The 14,666-nt window shown below is 55.6% G+C and overlaps 34 non-coding genes across 34 annotated transcripts; all 34 read right to left on the bottom strand.

The window, feature by feature from the left end:
- Positions 1-49: 49 nt before the first annotated feature.
- Trnal-aag lies at positions 50-131 on the bottom strand. The gene has a single exon. It is a non-coding gene; the product is annotated as a tRNA-Leu (tRNA).
- Positions 132-865: 734 nt separating this feature from the next.
- Positions 866-937, bottom strand: Trnae-cuc. Its single transcript has one exon. It is a non-coding gene; the product is annotated as a tRNA-Glu (tRNA).
- Positions 938-1,203: 266 nt separating this feature from the next.
- On the bottom strand, positions 1,204-1,285 carry Trnal-cag. Its single transcript has one exon. It is a non-coding gene; the product is annotated as a tRNA-Leu (tRNA).
- An 80-nt stretch (positions 1,286-1,365) lies between these two features.
- On the bottom strand, positions 1,366-1,447 carry Trnal-aag. Its single transcript has one exon. It is a non-coding gene; the product is annotated as a tRNA-Leu (tRNA).
- A 734-nt stretch (positions 1,448-2,181) lies between these two features.
- Trnae-cuc lies at positions 2,182-2,253 on the bottom strand. Its single transcript has one exon. It is a non-coding gene; the product is annotated as a tRNA-Glu (tRNA).
- Positions 2,254-2,519: 266 nt separating this feature from the next.
- Positions 2,520-2,601, bottom strand: Trnal-cag. The gene has a single exon. It is a non-coding gene; the product is annotated as a tRNA-Leu (tRNA).
- Positions 2,602-2,681: 80 nt separating this feature from the next.
- Trnal-aag lies at positions 2,682-2,763 on the bottom strand. The gene has a single exon. It is a non-coding gene; the product is annotated as a tRNA-Leu (tRNA).
- A 734-nt stretch (positions 2,764-3,497) lies between these two features.
- Trnae-cuc lies at positions 3,498-3,569 on the bottom strand. Its single transcript has one exon. It is a non-coding gene; the product is annotated as a tRNA-Glu (tRNA).
- Positions 3,570-3,835: 266 nt separating this feature from the next.
- On the bottom strand, positions 3,836-3,917 carry Trnal-cag. Its single transcript has one exon. It is a non-coding gene; the product is annotated as a tRNA-Leu (tRNA).
- Positions 3,918-3,997: 80 nt separating this feature from the next.
- Positions 3,998-4,079, bottom strand: Trnal-aag. The gene has a single exon. It is a non-coding gene; the product is annotated as a tRNA-Leu (tRNA).
- Positions 4,080-4,813: 734 nt separating this feature from the next.
- On the bottom strand, positions 4,814-4,885 carry Trnae-cuc. The gene has a single exon. It is a non-coding gene; the product is annotated as a tRNA-Glu (tRNA).
- Positions 4,886-5,151: 266 nt separating this feature from the next.
- Positions 5,152-5,233, bottom strand: Trnal-cag. The gene has a single exon. It is a non-coding gene; the product is annotated as a tRNA-Leu (tRNA).
- Positions 5,234-5,313: 80 nt separating this feature from the next.
- On the bottom strand, positions 5,314-5,395 carry Trnal-aag. Its single transcript has one exon. It is a non-coding gene; the product is annotated as a tRNA-Leu (tRNA).
- Positions 5,396-6,129: 734 nt separating this feature from the next.
- Trnae-cuc lies at positions 6,130-6,201 on the bottom strand. Its single transcript has one exon. It is a non-coding gene; the product is annotated as a tRNA-Glu (tRNA).
- Positions 6,202-6,467: 266 nt separating this feature from the next.
- Positions 6,468-6,549, bottom strand: Trnal-cag. The gene has a single exon. It is a non-coding gene; the product is annotated as a tRNA-Leu (tRNA).
- An 80-nt stretch (positions 6,550-6,629) lies between these two features.
- Positions 6,630-6,711, bottom strand: Trnal-aag. Its single transcript has one exon. It is a non-coding gene; the product is annotated as a tRNA-Leu (tRNA).
- A 732-nt stretch (positions 6,712-7,443) lies between these two features.
- Positions 7,444-7,515, bottom strand: Trnae-cuc. Its single transcript has one exon. It is a non-coding gene; the product is annotated as a tRNA-Glu (tRNA).
- Positions 7,516-7,781: 266 nt separating this feature from the next.
- Positions 7,782-7,863, bottom strand: Trnal-cag. The gene has a single exon. It is a non-coding gene; the product is annotated as a tRNA-Leu (tRNA).
- Positions 7,864-7,943: 80 nt separating this feature from the next.
- Trnal-aag lies at positions 7,944-8,025 on the bottom strand. The gene has a single exon. It is a non-coding gene; the product is annotated as a tRNA-Leu (tRNA).
- A 734-nt stretch (positions 8,026-8,759) lies between these two features.
- Positions 8,760-8,831, bottom strand: Trnae-cuc. Its single transcript has one exon. It is a non-coding gene; the product is annotated as a tRNA-Glu (tRNA).
- A 266-nt stretch (positions 8,832-9,097) lies between these two features.
- On the bottom strand, positions 9,098-9,179 carry Trnal-cag. The gene has a single exon. It is a non-coding gene; the product is annotated as a tRNA-Leu (tRNA).
- An 80-nt stretch (positions 9,180-9,259) lies between these two features.
- On the bottom strand, positions 9,260-9,341 carry Trnal-aag. Its single transcript has one exon. It is a non-coding gene; the product is annotated as a tRNA-Leu (tRNA).
- Positions 9,342-10,073: 732 nt separating this feature from the next.
- Trnae-cuc lies at positions 10,074-10,145 on the bottom strand. The gene has a single exon. It is a non-coding gene; the product is annotated as a tRNA-Glu (tRNA).
- A 266-nt stretch (positions 10,146-10,411) lies between these two features.
- On the bottom strand, positions 10,412-10,493 carry Trnal-cag. Its single transcript has one exon. It is a non-coding gene; the product is annotated as a tRNA-Leu (tRNA).
- An 80-nt stretch (positions 10,494-10,573) lies between these two features.
- On the bottom strand, positions 10,574-10,655 carry Trnal-aag. Its single transcript has one exon. It is a non-coding gene; the product is annotated as a tRNA-Leu (tRNA).
- A 734-nt stretch (positions 10,656-11,389) lies between these two features.
- Trnae-cuc lies at positions 11,390-11,461 on the bottom strand. Its single transcript has one exon. It is a non-coding gene; the product is annotated as a tRNA-Glu (tRNA).
- A 266-nt stretch (positions 11,462-11,727) lies between these two features.
- Trnal-cag lies at positions 11,728-11,809 on the bottom strand. The gene has a single exon. It is a non-coding gene; the product is annotated as a tRNA-Leu (tRNA).
- Positions 11,810-11,889: 80 nt separating this feature from the next.
- Trnal-aag lies at positions 11,890-11,971 on the bottom strand. Its single transcript has one exon. It is a non-coding gene; the product is annotated as a tRNA-Leu (tRNA).
- A 734-nt stretch (positions 11,972-12,705) lies between these two features.
- On the bottom strand, positions 12,706-12,777 carry Trnae-cuc. The gene has a single exon. It is a non-coding gene; the product is annotated as a tRNA-Glu (tRNA).
- A 266-nt stretch (positions 12,778-13,043) lies between these two features.
- On the bottom strand, positions 13,044-13,125 carry Trnal-cag. Its single transcript has one exon. It is a non-coding gene; the product is annotated as a tRNA-Leu (tRNA).
- An 80-nt stretch (positions 13,126-13,205) lies between these two features.
- Positions 13,206-13,287, bottom strand: Trnal-aag. Its single transcript has one exon. It is a non-coding gene; the product is annotated as a tRNA-Leu (tRNA).
- Positions 13,288-14,021: 734 nt separating this feature from the next.
- Trnae-cuc lies at positions 14,022-14,093 on the bottom strand. The gene has a single exon. It is a non-coding gene; the product is annotated as a tRNA-Glu (tRNA).
- A 266-nt stretch (positions 14,094-14,359) lies between these two features.
- Positions 14,360-14,441, bottom strand: Trnal-cag. Its single transcript has one exon. It is a non-coding gene; the product is annotated as a tRNA-Leu (tRNA).
- An 80-nt stretch (positions 14,442-14,521) lies between these two features.
- Positions 14,522-14,603, bottom strand: Trnal-aag. Its single transcript has one exon. It is a non-coding gene; the product is annotated as a tRNA-Leu (tRNA).
- Between the last annotated feature and the right edge of the window lie 63 nt (positions 14,604-14,666).

Here is a 14,666-nt window from a genome sequence, read left to right as displayed (position 1 = left end):
CTACCCCACGAGAACACACCGCAATGGCACAAAGACGAGAAGTAAAAATTGGCAGCGGTGGGATTCGAACCCACGCCTCCGAAGAGACTGGTGCCTTAAACCAGCGCCTTAGACCGCTCGGCCACGCTACCTACACCAGTGTTCCTGGCATTTGTAGAATGCAGTGCACGACACAGCTTCCTGATCTGCTGCGACTGGTTGCTCGAACATCGCACCTCGAACGACTGCCCTTTTCGAATAGAGATTAATTACACAGGCAGCTGCCAGCGCCCTGGTGCGGCGGCATCGCGTGTTTATAAGGAATCGGTAGTGCCTCCTGCAGCCTGAGGAACATGAGCACAAAATCAGGAGGGCACCGTGATTTCAATCACTGGGTCACTATCGTCATTGCAGCGACAGCAAGGCAGAACTTTAAAAAGTGCCGTGACCCGGATTCGAGCCTGGGTTGTTGCGGCCACAACGCAATGTCCTGACCACTAGACGATCACGGCCACGGAGCCACCGCGGAATTCAACTCTCGCGACTGCAAGTGGCTGTGCACAGCAAAGCTCGGCCGACTGTGTCTCGCAACAGCTGTGTCAGACGCGGTCTCCATTATATGTATACTGGCAAACGAACGTGCCCGCGCTGATGGACACTGAGCAGAGTGGTTAGCTGCATTCAACCCCCGTGGCAATGTCTTGCAGTCCTCCAAGTCTGTTGACCGCAGGTATGTGCCCGGATAAGAGGTGGACAGATGTCGCATCTCTCTCGCCGTCACTTGTGGCCGCGAATCATATTTTACGTAGTTTTCTGCAAGCGTCAGCGGAGCGTCAGTCGAGCTAAGTCGGGACAAGTCGCATAAGAGGAGCAATAAAATGTGCATTTCCGGTACCGGGAATCGAACCCAGGCCTCCTGGGCGAGAGCCAGGTATCCCAGCCACTAGACGACACCGGATAACGACACAAGCACTCCTCCAACAAACACGGCGAGCGCCCACCCGCTACTTGACGACAACTGCAAAAATTAACGTTTCCACTTCGTAGAACGGCATGCTCGGGACGCGTCTCGTGGAGACGAACGCCAGCAATCATGAGACGAAACTGCGCCGGTGAATCCTGTTGTTACACCACGCACCACTGTGCTACGACAGTTTAAGAAACCGACGCTGCGCTTTTTCCTTCGCGGGAAATCAGTGCTCCTGTTTTCGAGACAGAAAACGTTGGCAGCGGTGGGATTCGAACCCACGCCTCCGAAGAGACTGGTGCCTGAAACCAGCGCCTTAGACCGCTCGGCCACGCTACCTGCGCGACGCGGCGGTCACAGGAGCTGCGTTCTACCCCACGAGAACACACCGCAATGGCACAAAGACGAGAAGTAAAAATTGGCAGCGGTGGGATTCGAACCCACGCCTCCGAAGAGACTGGTGCCTTAAACCAGCGCCTTAGACCGCTCGGCCACGCTACCTACACCAGTGTTCCTGGCATTTGTAGAATGCAGTGCACGACACAGCTTCCTGATCTGCTGCGACTGGTTGCTCGAACATCGCACCTCGAACGACTGCCCTTTTCGAATAGAGATTAATTACACAGGCAGCTGCCAGCGCCCTGGTGCGGCGGCATCGCGTGTTTATAAGGAATCGGTAGTGCCACCTGCAGCCTGAGGAACATGAGCACAAAATCAGGAGGGCACCGTGATTTCAATCACTGGGTCACTATCGTCATTGCAGCGACAGCAAGGCAGAACTTTAAAAAGTGCCGTGACCCGGATTCGAGCCTGGGTTGTTGCGGCCACAACGCAATGTCCTGACCACTAGACGATCACGGCCACGGAGCCACCGCGGAATTCAACTCTCGCGACTGCAAGTGGCTGTGCACAGCAAAGCTCGGCCGACTGTGTCTCGCAACAGCTGTGTCAGACGCGGTCTCCATTATATGTATACTGGCAAACGAACGTGCCCGCGCTGATGGACACTGAGCAGAGTGGTTAGCTGCATTCAACCCCCGTGGCAATGTCTTGCAGTCCTCCAAGTCTGTTGACCGCAGGTATGTGCCCGGATAAGAGGTGGACAGATGTCGCATCTCTCTCGCCGTCACTTGTGGCCGCGAATCATATTTTACGTAGTTTTCTGCAAGCGTCAGCGGAGCGTCAGTCGAGCTAAGTCGGGACAAGTCGCATAAGAGGAGCAATAAAATGTGCATTTCCGGTACCGGGAATCGAACCCAGGCCTCCTGGGCGAGAGCCAGGTATCCCAGCCACTAGACGACACCGGATAACGACACAAGCACTCCTCCAACAAACACGGCGAGCGCCCACCCGCTACTTGACGACAACTGCAAAAATTAACGTTTCCACTTCGTAGAACGGCATGCTCGGGACGCGTCTCGTGGAGACGAACGCCAGCAATCATGAGACGAAACTGCGCCGGTGAATCCTGTTGTTACACCACGCACCACTGTGCTACGACAGTTTAAGAAACCGACGCTGCGCTTTTTCCTTCGCGGGAAATCAGTGCTCCTGTTTTCGAGACAGAAAACGTTGGCAGCGGTGGGATTCGAACCCACGCCTCCGAAGAGACTGGTGCCTGAAACCAGCGCCTTAGACCGCTCGGCCACGCTACCTGCGCGACGCGGCGGTCACAGGAGCTGCGTTCTACCCCACGAGAACACACCGCAATGGCACAAAGACGAGAAGTAAAAATTGGCAGCGGTGGGATTCGAACCCACGCCTCCGAAGAGACTGGTGCCTTAAACCAGCGCCTTAGACCGCTCGGCCACGCTACCTACACCAGTGTTCCTGGCATTTGTAGAATGCAGTGCACGACACAGCTTCCTGATCTGCTGCGACTGGTTGCTCGAACATCGCACCTCGAACGACTGCCCTTTTCGAATAGAGATTAATTACACAGGCAGCTGCCAGCGCCCTGGTGCGGCGGCATCGCGTGTTTATAAGGAATCGGTAGTGCCACCTGCAGCCTGAGGAACATGAGCACAAAATCAGGAGGGCACCGTGATTTCAATCACTGGGTCACTATCGTCATTGCAGCGACAGCAAGGCAGAACTTTAAAAAGTGCCGTGACCCGGATTCGAGCCTGGGTTGTTGCGGCCACAACGCAATGTCCTGACCACTAGACGATCACGGCCACGGAGCCACCGCGGAATTCAACTCTCGCGACTGCAAGTGGCTGTGCACAGCAAAGCTCGGCCGACTGTGTCTCGCAACAGCTGTGTCAGACGCGGTCTCCATTATATGTATACTGGCAAACGAACGTGCCCGCGCTGATGGACACTGAGCAGAGTGGTTAGCTGCATTCAACCCCCGTGGCAATGTCTTGCAGTCCTCCAAGTCTGTTGACCGCAGGTATGTGCCCGGATAAGAGGTGGACAGATGTCGCATCTCTCTCGCCGTCACTTGTGGCCGCGAATCATATTTTACGTAGTTTTCTGCAAGCGTCAGCGGAGCGTCAGTCGAGCTAAGTCGGGACAAGTCGCATAAGAGGAGCAATAAAATGTGCATTTCCGGTACCGGGAATCGAACCCAGGCCTCCTGGGCGAGAGCCAGGTATCCCAGCCACTAGACGACACCGGATAACGACACAAGCACTCCTCCAACAAACACGGCGAGCGCCCACCCGCTACTTGACGACAACTGCAAAAATTAACGTTTCCACTTCGTAGAACGGCATGCTCGGGACGCGTCTCGTGGAGACGAACGCCAGCAATCATGAGACGAAACTGCGCCGGTGAATCCTGTTGTTACACCACGCACCACTGTGCTACGACAGTTTAAGAAACCGACGCTGCGCTTTTTCCTTCGCGGGAAATCAGTGCTCCTGTTTTCGAGACAGAAAACGTTGGCAGCGGTGGGATTCGAACCCACGCCTCCGAAGAGACTGGTGCCTGAAACCAGCGCCTTAGACCGCTCGGCCACGCTACCTGCGCGACGCGGCGGTCACAGGAGCTGCGTTCTACCCCACGAGAACACACCGCAATGGCACAAAGACGAGAAGTAAAAATTGGCAGCGGTGGGATTCGAACCCACGCCTCCGAAGAGACTGGTGCCTTAAACCAGCGCCTTAGACCGCTCGGCCACGCTACCTACACCAGTGTTCCTGGCATTTGTAGAATGCAGTGCACGACACAGCTTCCTGATCTGCTGCGACTGGTTGCTCGAACATCGCACCTCGAACGACTGCCCTTTTCGAATAGAGATTAATTACACAGGCAGCTGCCAGCGCCCTGGTGCGGCGGCATCGCGTGTTTATAAGGAATCGGTAGTGCCACCTGCAGCCTGAGGAACATGAGCACAAAATCAGGAGGGCACCGTGATTTCAATCACTGGGTCACTATCGTCATTGCAGCGACAGCAAGGCAGAACTTTAAAAAGTGCCGTGACCCGGATTCGAGCCTGGGTTGTTGCGGCCACAACGCAATGTCCTGACCACTAGACGATCACGGCCACGGAGCCACCGCGGAATTCAACTCTCGCGACTGCAAGTGGCTGTGCACAGCAAAGCTCGGCCGACTGTGTCTCGCAACAGCTGTGTCAGACGCGGTCTCCATTATATGTATACTGGCAAACGAACGTGCCCGCGCTGATGGACACTGAGCAGAGTGGTTAGCTGCATTCAACCCCCGTGGCAATGTCTTGCAGTCCTCCAAGTCTGTTGACCGCAGGTATGTGCCCGGATAAGAGGTGGACAGATGTCGCATCTCTCTCGCCGTCACTTGTGGCCGCGAATCATATTTTACGTAGTTTTCTGCAAGCGTCAGCGGAGCGTCAGTCGAGCTAAGTCGGGACAAGTCGCATAAGAGGAGCAATAAAATGTGCATTTCCGGTACCGGGAATCGAACCCAGGCCTCCTGGGCGAGAGCCAGGTATCCCAGCCACTAGACGACACCGGATAACGACACAAGCACTCCTCCAACAAACACGGCGAGCGCCCACCCGCTACTTGACGACAACTGCAAAAATTAACGTTTCCACTTCGTAGAACGGCATGCTCGGGACGCGTCTCGTGGAGACGAACGCCAGCAATCATGAGACGAAACTGCGCCGGTGAATCCTGTTGTTACACCACGCACCACTGTGCTACGACAGTTTAAGAAACCGACGCTGCGCTTTTTCCTTCGCGGGAAATCAGTGCTCCTGTTTTCGAGACAGAAAACGTTGGCAGCGGTGGGATTCGAACCCACGCCTCCGAAGAGACTGGTGCCTGAAACCAGCGCCTTAGACCGCTCGGCCACGCTACCTGCGCGACGCGGCGGTCACAGGAGCTGCGTTCTACCCCACGAGAACACACCGCAATGGCACAAAGACGAGAAGTAAAAATTGGCAGCGGTGGGATTCGAACCCACGCCTCCGAAGAGACTGGTGCCTTAAACCAGCGCCTTAGACCGCTCGGCCACGCTACCTACACCAGTGTTCCTGGCATTTGTAGAATGCAGTGCACGACACAGCTTCCTGATCTGCTGCGACTGGTTGCTCGAACATCGCACCTCGAACGACTGCCCTTTTCGAATAGAGATTAATTACACAGGCAGCTGCCAGCGCCCTGGTGCGGCGGCATCGCGTGTTTATAAGGAATCGGTAGTGCCACCTGCAGCCTGAGGAACATGAGCACAAAATCAGGAGGGCACCGTGATTTCAATCACTGGGTCACTATCGTCATTGCAGCGACAGCAAGGCAGAACTTTAAAAAGTGCCGTGACCCGGATTCGAGCCTGGGTTGTTGCGGCCACAACGCAATGTCCTGACCACTAGACGATCACGGCCACGGAGCCACCGCGGAATTCAACTCTCGCGACTGCAAGTGGCTGTGCACAGCAAAGCTCGGCCGACTGTGTCTCGCAACAGCTGTGTCAGACGCGGTCTCCATTATATGTATACTGGCAAACGAACGTGCCCGCGCTGATGGACACTGAGCAGAGTGGTTAGCTGCATTCAACCCCCGTGGCAATGTCTTGCAGTCCTCCAAGTCTGTTGACCGCAGGTATGTGCCCGGATAAGAGGTGGACAGATGTCGCATCTCTCTCGCCGTCACTTGTGGCCGCGAATCATATTTTACGTAGTTTTCTGCAAGCGTCAGCGGAGCGTCAGTCGAGCTAAGTCGGGACAAGTCGCATAAGAGGAGCAATAAAATGTGCATTTCCGGTACCGGGAATCGAACCCAGGCCTCCTGGGCGAGAGCCAGGTATCCCAGCCACTAGACGACACCGGATAACGACACAAGCACTCCTCCAACAAACACGGCGAGCGCCCACCCGCTACTTGACGACAACTGCAAAAATTAACGTTTCCACTTCGTAGAACGGCATGCTCGGGACGCGTCTCGTGGAGACGAACGCCAGCAATCATGAGACGAAACTGCGCCGGTGAATCCTGTTGTTACACCACGCACCACTGTGCTACGACAGTTTAAGAAACCGACGCTGCGCTTTTTCCTTCGCGGGAAATCAGTGCTCCTGTTTTCGAGACAGAAAACGTTGGCAGCGGTGGGATTCGAACCCACGCCTCCGAAGAGACTGGTGCCTGAAACCAGCGCCTTAGACCGCTCGGCCACGCTACCTGCGCGACGCGGCGGTCACAGGAGCTGCGTTCTACCCCACGAGAACACACCGCAATGGCACAAAGACGAGAAGTAAAAATTGGCAGCGGTGGGATTCGAACCCACGCCTCCGAAGAGACTGGTGCCTTAAACCAGCGCCTTAGACCGCTCGGCCACGCTACCTACACCAGTGTTCCTGGCATTTGTAGAATGCAGTGCACGACACAGCTTCCTGATCTGCTGCGACTGGTTGCTCGAACATCGCACCTCGAACGACTGCCCTTTTCGAATAGAGATTAATTACACAGGCAGCTGCCAGCGCCCTGGTGCGGCGGCATCGCGTGTTTATAAGGAATCGGTAGTGCCACCTGCAGCCTGAGGAACATGAGCACAAAATCAGGAGGGCACCGTGATTTCAATCACTGGGTCACTATCGTCATTGCAGCGACAGCAAGGCAGAACTTTAAAAAGTGCCGTGACCCGGATTCGAGCCTGGGTTGTTGCGGCCACAACGCAATGTCCTGACCACTAGACGATCACGGCCACGGAGCCACCGCGGAATTCAACTCTCGCGACTGCAAGTGGCTGTGCACAGCAAAGCTCGGCCGACTGTGTCTCGCAACAGCTGTCAGACGCGGTCTCCATTATATGTATACTGGCAAACGAACGTGCCCGCGCTGATGGACACTGAGCAGAGTGGTTAGCTGCATTCAACCCCCGTGGCAATGTCTTGCAGTCCTCCAAGTCTGTTGACCGCAGGTATGTGCCCGGATAAGAGGTGGACAGATGTCGCATCTCTCTCGCCGTCACTTGTGGCCGCGAATCATATTTTACGTAGTTTTCTGCAAGCGTCAGCGGAGCGTCAGTCGAGCTAAGTCGGGACAAGTCGCATAAGAGGAGCAATAAAATGTGCATTTCCGGTACCGGGAATCGAACCCAGGCCTCCTGGGCGAGAGCCAGGTATCCCAGCCACTAGACGACACCGGATAACGACACAAGCACTCCTCCAACAAACACGGCGAGCGCCCACCCGCTACTTGACGACAACTGCAAAAATTAACGTTTCCACTTCGTAGAACGGCATGCTCGGGACGCGTCTCGTGGAGACGAACGCCAGCAATCATGAGACGAAACTGCGCCGGTGAATCCTGTTGTTACACCACGCACCACTGTGCTACGACAGTTTAAGAAACCGACGCTGCGCTTTTTCCTTCGCGGGAAATCAGTGCTCCTGTTTTCGAGACAGAAAACGTTGGCAGCGGTGGGAGTCGAACCCACGCCTCCGAAGAGACTGGTGCCTGAAACCAGCGCCTTAGACCGCTCGGCCACGCTACCTACGCGACGCGGCGGTCACAGGAGCTGCGTTCTACCCCACGAGAACACACCGCAATGGCACAAAAACGAGAAGTAAAAATTGGCAGCGGTGGGATTCGAACCCACGCCTCCGAAGAGACTGGTGCCTTAAACCAGCGCCTTAGACCGCTCGGCCACGCTACCTACACCAGTGTTCCTGGCATTTGTAGAATGCAGTGCACGACACAGCTTCCTGATCTGCTGCGACTGGTTGCTCGAACATCGCACCTCGAACGACTGCCCTTTTCGAATAGAGATTAATTACACAGGCAGCTGCCAGCGCCCTGGTGCGGCGGCATCGCGTGTTTATAAGGAATCGGTAGTGCCACCTGCAGCCTGAGGAACATGAGCACAAAATCAGGAGGGCACCGTGATTTCAATCACTGGGTCACTATCGTCATTGCAGCGACAGCAAGGCAGAACTTTAAAAAGTGCCGTGACCCGGATTCGAGCCTGGGTTGTTGCGGCCACAACGCAATGTCCTGACCACTAGACGATCACGGCCACGGAGCCACCGCGGAATTCAACTCTCGCGACTGCAAGTGGCTGTGCACAGCAAAGCTCGGCCGACTGTGTCTCGCAACAGCTGTGTCAGACGCGGTCTCCATTATATGTATACTGGCAAACGAACGTGCCCGCGCTGATGGACACTGAGCAGAGTGGTTAGCTGCATTCAACCCCCGTGGCAATGTCTTGCAGTCCTCCAAGTCTGTTGACCGCAGGTATGTGCCCGGATAAGAGGTGGACAGATGTCGCATCTCTCTCGCCGTCACTTGTGGCCGCGAATCATATTTTACGTAGTTTTCTGCAAGCGTCAGCGGAGCGTCAGTCGAGCTAAGTCGGGACAAGTCGCATAAGAGGAGCAATAAAATGTGCATTTCCGGTACCGGGAATCGAACCCAGGCCTCCTGGGCGAGAGCCAGGTATCCCAGCCACTAGACGACACCGGATAACGACACAAGCACTCCTCCAACAAACACGGCGAGCGCCCACCCGCTACTTGACGACAACTGCAAAAATTAACGTTTCCACTTCGTAGAACGGCATGCTCGGGACGCGTCTCGTGGAGACGAACGCCAGCAATCATGAGACGAAACTGCGCCGGTGAATCCTGTTGTTACACCACGCACCACTGTGCTACGACAGTTTAAGAAACCGACGCTGCGCTTTTTCCTTCGCGGGAAATCAGTGCTCCTGTTTTCGAGACAGAAAACGTTGGCAGCGGTGGGATTCGAACCCACGCCTCCGAAGAGACTGGTGCCTGAAACCAGCGCCTTAGACCGCTCGGCCACGCTACCTGCGCGACGCGGCGGTCACAGGAGCTGCGTTCTACCCCACGAGAACACACCGCAATGGCACAAAGACGAGAAGTAAAAATTGGCAGCGGTGGGATTCGAACCCACGCCTCCGAAGAGACTGGTGCCTTAAACCAGCGCCTTAGACCGCTCGGCCACGCTACCTACACCAGTGTTCCTGGCATTTGTAGAATGCAGTGCACGACACAGCTTCCTGATCTGCTGCGACTGGTTGCTCGAACATCGCACCTCGAACGACTGCCCTTTTCGAATAGAGATTAATTACACAGGCAGCTGCCAGCGCCCTGGTGCGGCGGCATCGCGTGTTTATAAGGAATCGGTAGTGCCACCTGCAGCCTGAGGAACATGAGCACAAAATCAGGAGGGCACCGTGATTTCAATCACTGGGTCACTATCGTCATTGCAGCGACAGCAAGGCAGAACTTTAAAAAGTGCCGTGACCCGGATTCGAGCCTGGGTTGTTGCGGCCACAACGCAATGTCCTGACCACTAGACGATCACGGCCACGGAGCCACCGCGGAATTCAACTCTCGCGACTGCAAGTGGCTGTGCACAGCAAAGCTCGGCCGACTGTGTCTCGCAACAGCTGTCAGACGCGGTCTCCATTATATGTATACTGGCAAACGAACGTGCCCGCGCTGATGGACACTGAGCAGAGTGGTTAGCTGCATTCAACCCCCGTGGCAATGTCTTGCAGTCCTCCAAGTCTGTTGACCGCAGGTATGTGCCCGGATAAGAGGTGGACAGATGTCGCATCTCTCTCGCCGTCACTTGTGGCCGCGAATCATATTTTACGTAGTTTTCTGCAAGCGTCAGCGGAGCGTCAGTCGAGCTAAGTCGGGACAAGTCGCATAAGAGGAGCAATAAAATGTGCATTTCCGGTACCGGGAATCGAACCCAGGCCTCCTGGGCGAGAGCCAGGTATCCCAGCCACTAGACGACACCGGATAACGACACAAGCACTCCTCCAACAAACACGGCGAGCGCCCACCCGCTACTTGACGACAACTGCAAAAATTAACGTTTCCACTTCGTAGAACGGCATGCTCGGGACGCGTCTCGTGGAGACGAACGCCAGCAATCATGAGACGAAACTGCGCCGGTGAATCCTGTTGTTACACCACGCACCACTGTGCTACGACAGTTTAAGAAACCGACGCTGCGCTTTTTCCTTCGCGGGAAATCAGTGCTCCTGTTTTCGAGACAGAAAACGTTGGCAGCGGTGGGATTCGAACCCACGCCTCCGAAGAGACTGGTGCCTGAAACCAGCGCCTTAGACCGCTCGGCCACGCTACCTACGCGACGCGGCGGTCACAGGAGCTGCGTTCTACCCCACGAGAACACACCGCAATGGCACAAAAACGAGAAGTAAAAATTGGCAGCGGTGGGATTCGAACCCACGCCTCCGAAGAGACTGGTGCCTTAAACCAGCGCCTTAGACCGCTCGGCCACGCTACCTACACCAGTGTTCCTGGCATTTGTAGAATGCAGTGCACGACACAGCTTCCTGATCTGCTGCGACTGGTTGCTCGAACATCGCACCTCGAACGACTGCCCTTTTCGAATAGAGATTAATTACACAGGCAGCTGCCAGCGCCCTGGTGCGGCGGCATCGCGTGTTTATAAGGAATCGGTAGTGCCACCTGCAGCCTGAGGAACATGAGCACAAAATCAGGAGGGCACCGTGATTTCAATCACTGGGTCACTATCGTCATTGCAGCGACAGCAAGGCAGAACTTTAAAAAGTGCCGTGACCCGGATTCGAGCCTGGGTTGTTGCGGCCACAACGCAATGTCCTGACCACTAGACGATCACGGCCACGGAGCCACCGCGGAATTCAACTCTCGCGACTGCAAGTGGCTGTGCACAGCAAAGCTCGGCCGACTGTGTCTCGCAACAGCTGTGTCAGACGCGGTCTCCATTATATGTATACTGGCAAACGAACGTGCCCGCGCTGATGGACACTGAGCAGAGTGGTTAGCTGCATTCAACCCCCGTGGCAATGTCTTGCAGTCCTCCAAGTCTGTTGACCGCAGGTATGTGCCCGGATAAGAGGTGGACAGATGTCGCATCTCTCTCGCCGTCACTTGTGGCCGCGAATCATATTTTACGTAGTTTTCTGCAAGCGTCAGCGGAGCGTCAGTCGAGCTAAGTCGGGACAAGTCGCATAAGAGGAGCAATAAAAAGTGCATTTCCGGTACCGGGAATCGAACCCAGGCCTCCTGGGCGAGAGCCAGGTATCCCAGCCACTAGACGACACCGGATAACGACACAAGCACTCCTCCAACAAACACGGCGAGCGCCCACCCGCTACTTGACGACAACTGCAAAAATTAACGTTTCCACTTCGTAGAACGGCATGCTCGGGACGCGTCTCGTGGAGACGAACGCCAGCAATCATGAGACGAAACTGCGCCGGTGAATCCTGTTGTTACACCACGCACCACTGTGCTACGACAGTTTAAGAAACCGACGCTGCGCTTTTTCCTTCGCGGGAAATCAGTGCTCCTGTTTTCGAGACAGAAAACGTTGGCAGCGGTGGGATTCGAACCCACGCCTCCGAAGAGACTGGTGCCTGAAACCAGCGCCTTAGACCGCTCGGCCACGCTACCTGCGCGACGCGGCGGTCACAGGAGCTGCGTTCTACCCCACGAGAACACACCGCAATGGCACAAAGACGAGAAGTAAAAATTGGCAGCGGTGGGATTCGAACCCACGCCTCCGAAGAGACTGGTGCCTTAAACCAGCGCCTTAGACCGCTCGGCCACGCTACCTACACCAGTGTTCCTGGCATTTGTAGAATGCAGTGCACGACACAGCTTCCTGATCTGCTGCGACTGGTTGCTCGAACATCGCACCTCGAACGACTGCCCTTTTCGAATAGAGATTAATTACACAGGCAGCTGCCAGCGCCCTGGTGCGGCGGCATCGCGTGTTTATAAGGAATCGGTAGTGCCACCTGCAGCCTGAGGAACATGAGCACAAAATCAGGAGGGCACCGTGATTTCAATCACTGGGTCACTATCGTCATTGCAGCGACAGCAAGGCAGAACTTTAAAAAGTGCCGTGACCCGGATTCGAGCCTGGGTTGTTGCGGCCACAACGCAATGTCCTGACCACTAGACGATCACGGCCACGGAGCCACCGCGGAATTCAACTCTCGCGACTGCAAGTGGCTGTGCACAGCAAAGCTCGGCCGACTGTGTCTCGCAACAGCTGTGTCAGACGCGGTCTCCATTATATGTATACTGGCAAACGAACGTGCCCGCGCTGATGGACACTGAGCAGAGTGGTTAGCTGCATTCAACCCCCGTGGCAATGTCTTGCAGTCCTCCAAGTCTGTTGACCGCAGGTATGTGCCCGGATAAGAGGTGGACAGATGTCGCATCTCTCTCGCCGTCACTTGTGGCCGCGAATCATATTTTACGTAGTTTTCTGCAAGCGTCAGCGGAGCGTCAGTCGAGCTAAGTCGGGACAAGTCGCATAAGAGGAGCAATAAAATGTGCATTTCCGGTACCGGGAATCGAACCCAGGCCTCCTGGGCGAGAGCCAGGTATCCCAGCCACTAGACGACACCGGATAACGACACAAGCACTCCTCCAACAAACACGGCGAGCGCCCACCCGCTACTTGACGACAACTGCAAAAATTAACGTTTCCACTTCGTAGAACGGCATGCTCGGGACGCGTCTCGTGGAGACGAACGCCAGCAATCATGAGACGAAACTGCGCCGGTGAATCCTGTTGTTACACCACGCACCACTGTGCTACGACAGTTTAAGAAACCGACGCTGCGCTTTTTCCTTCGCGGGAAATCAGTGCTCCTGTTTTCGAGACAGAAAACGTTGGCAGCGGTGGGATTCGAACCCACGCCTCCGAAGAGACTGGTGCCTGAAACCAGCGCCTTAGACCGCTCGGCCACGCTACCTACGCGACGCGGCGGTCACAGGAGCTGCGTTCTACCCCACGAGAACACACCGCAATGGCACAAAAACGAGAAGTAAAAATTGGCAGCGGTGGGATTCGAACCCACGCCTCCGAAGAGACTGGTGCCTTAAACCAGCGCCCTAGACCGCTCGGCCACGCTACCTACACCAGTGTTCCTGGCATTTGTAGAATGCAGTGCACGACACAGCTTCCTGATCTGCTGCGACTGGTTGCTCGAACATCGCACCTCGAACGACTGCCCTTTTCGAATAGAGATTAATTACACAGGCAGCTGCCAGCGCCCTGGTGCGGCGGCATCGCGTGTTTATAAGGAATCGGTAGTGCCACCTGCAGCCTGAGGAACATGAGCACAAAATCAGGAGGGCACCGTGATTTCAATCACTGGGTCACTATCGTCATTGCAGCGACAGCAAGGCAGAACTTTAAAAAGTGGCGTGACCCGGATTCGAGCCTGGGTTGTTGCGGCCACAACGCAATGTCCTGACCACTAGACGATCACGGCCACGGAGCCACCGCGGAATTCAACTCTCGCGACTGCAAGTGGCTGTGCACAGCAAAGCTCGGCCGACTGTGTCTCGCAACAGCTGTGTCAGACGCGGTCTCCATTATATGTATACTGGCAAACGAACGTGCCCGCGCTGATGGACACTGAGCAGAGTGGTTAGCTGCATTCAACCCCCGTGGCAATGTCTTGCAGTCCTCCAAGTCTGTTGACCGCAGGTATGTGCCCGGATAAGAGGTGGACAGATGTCGCATCTCTCTCGCCGTCACTTGTGGCCGCGAATCATATTTTACGTAGTTTTCTGCAAGCGTCAGCGGAGCGTCAGTCGAGCTAAGTCGGGACAAGTCGCATAAGAGGAGCAATAAAAAGTGCATTTCCGGTACCGGGAATCGAACCCAGGCCTCCTGGGCGAGAGCCAGGTATCCCAGCCACTAGACGACACCGGATAACGACACAAGCACTCCTCCAACAAACACGGCGAGCGCCCACCCGCTACTTGACGACAACTGCAAAAATTAACGTTTCCACTTCGTAGAACGGCATGCTCGGGACGCGTCTCGTGGAGACGAACGCCAGCAATCATGAGACGAAACTGCGCCGGTGAATCCTGTTGTTACACCACGCACCACTGTGCTACGACAGTTTAAGAAACCGACGCTGCGCTTTTTCCTTCGCGGGAAATCAGTGCTCCTGTTTTCGAGACAGAAAACGTTGGCAGCGGTGGGATTCGAACCCACGCCTCCGAAGAGACTGGTGCCTGAAACCAGCGCCTTAGACCGCTCGGCCACGCTACCTGCGCGACGCGGCGGTCACAGGAGCTGCGTTCTACCCCACGAGAACACACCGCAATGGCACAAAGACGAGAAGTAAAAATTGGCAGCGGTGGGATTCGAACCCACGCCTCCGAAGAGACTGGTGCCTTAAACCAGCGCCTTAGACCGCTCGGCCACGCTACCTACACCAGTGTTCCTGGCATTTGTAGAATGCAGTGCACGACACAGCTTCCTGATCTGCTGCGA

The sequence above is a fragment of the Schistocerca piceifrons genome, unplaced genomic scaffold (genome assembly GCF_021461385.2).
Source record: "Schistocerca piceifrons isolate TAMUIC-IGC-003096 unplaced genomic scaffold, iqSchPice1.1 HiC_scaffold_1764, whole genome shotgun sequence".
In the NCBI taxonomy this organism is placed as follows: Eukaryota; Metazoa; Arthropoda; class Insecta; order Orthoptera; family Acrididae; genus Schistocerca; species Schistocerca piceifrons.
The sequence above is the reverse complement of the archived record's forward strand: the minus strand, read 5'-3'. Positions and strand labels throughout refer to the sequence as shown.